This window comes from Papio anubis, chromosome 16 (assembly GCF_008728515.1).
Source record: "Papio anubis isolate 15944 chromosome 16, Panubis1.0, whole genome shotgun sequence".
In the NCBI taxonomy this organism is placed as follows: domain Eukaryota; kingdom Metazoa; phylum Chordata; class Mammalia; order Primates; family Cercopithecidae; genus Papio; species Papio anubis.
In genome coordinates, this window is record NC_044991.1 from 73713545 (window position 1) to 73715340 (window position 1796).

The window sequence follows — 1796 nt, forward strand, 5'->3', positions numbered from 1 at the left end:
GAAAATACATACAATCATGCATGGTTTAACGATGGGGATACGCTCTGAGAAATGTGTCTTTAGGCAATCTCATCTTTGTGTGAACATCATGGAGGGTTCTTACACAAATCTAGACGATATAGTCTACTACACACCTAGGCTGTATGGTATAGCCTATTTCTCCTAGGCTGCAGACCTGTGTGGCATGTTACTGTCCTGAATACCGTATGCAATGGTAACACAATGGTATTTGTGTGTGTAAACATACCTAAACATAGGAAAGGTACAGTAAACGTACAGTATTATAAACTTGTGAGACCACAGTTGTATATGCAGTACATCATTGACTGGAACATTCTTATGTTATGCATGACTGTATATGAATTGTATACACATTGAATAAATAGAACTTTATAAAACTTTACTCATTGGAAGGCATGAAAATTTCTAACAAAGTTATGATGTATTCAATTTCAGAAAAGAACAGTTAGTGACTGGTGGTAGCTAGTCTTCAAAGATGGCCCCCAATGAACTAAACTTCCCAGTATTCCAGGCTTGTATATTTCCCTCCCACACTGATTTTGGCTGACTCTGTGATTTTCTTTAACCAAAAGAATGCGTCAGAAGTGACACTGTGCCACTTCCAGAAAATAAGCCATACATAGTCCTGGAAGCTTCAGCTTTGCTCTTTGAAGAGTCCTTAGACACTAAGACATGCAGCTAACCTGTTAGACCAAATGGAGAAACCAAGAAAAGTAGGAAGGGAGAGGCCCTGAGACCACATGGAAAAGGAGACGCCCATCTTTCCTAACAATGCAGCTATCCCAGCCTTCCAGTTATCCTTGCCTAGAGACATAAGACATATGAGTGAACATTCCAGGCCAGTGAAGTTCCTAGATGACTTCAGCTCCAGATGAAATCATGTAGCTGATCCCAGTAAACATACAGACTACAAGAAATAATAAATTTTGTTGTTTTAAGCTTCTAAATTTTGGGTGGTTAGTTATGCAGCAATAGCTAGCTAAACATCAACAAAAGATGATTTTGAAGAATATGATATGAAAAACTGCCATTTCAAATCAGTGAGAAAGGCTTATTGTTAAATAGATTATTGAAAAAGTGATGTGGGAAAACTCACTAACCATTTGGAGTAAAAAACAGATTAAATTCTCATCTCACACATTATAATCAATATATTTCACATTGACATATAATTTGAAATGTTAAACGCAAACTCTCGGAGTAAGTGATTTTTTGCATTACTTGCTAGGAAAGCTCTTTTACTGAAATTTTATCAAAGCAAAGTTTCCTAGTAATCAAGAAAATGGAATATATTTCTATTCATTCAAGTTTAGATAGTCTCAAATGTTTTGCTACTTTTGTAATTCAGAACATTTTTCTATCTTATTTTCATTGCCATGTAAAAATGACACTGTAGAGAAAATTATTGATCAATGTGGCTATGAAAAATTGAAAAAGTCTTGCTTCAGAAAAAAATAGATTTAAAAAGAAATAAATGGAGAAAATAAAGTGGTTTCACCACATATGAGAAGGATTGAAATAGACTCAATTTATTAACATCTCTTTTAGAAATCTGTAAAGATGAGGATTCAAATTTTTTTAAAACATGAAAAAAGAACACGAACAAGGCAATTAATACAGAAGAATTGTAAAAGAGCCATAACTATGTATATGAGGTAATGGCCAATAATACTCTAGAGCAAAGAAGTGCAAAAAGTTTTTGATTACATACTTTTTTGGCAGACTAAGTTGGCAAAGATTAAATGGAATAATAAAGTATTGGCATGAATTTGGAA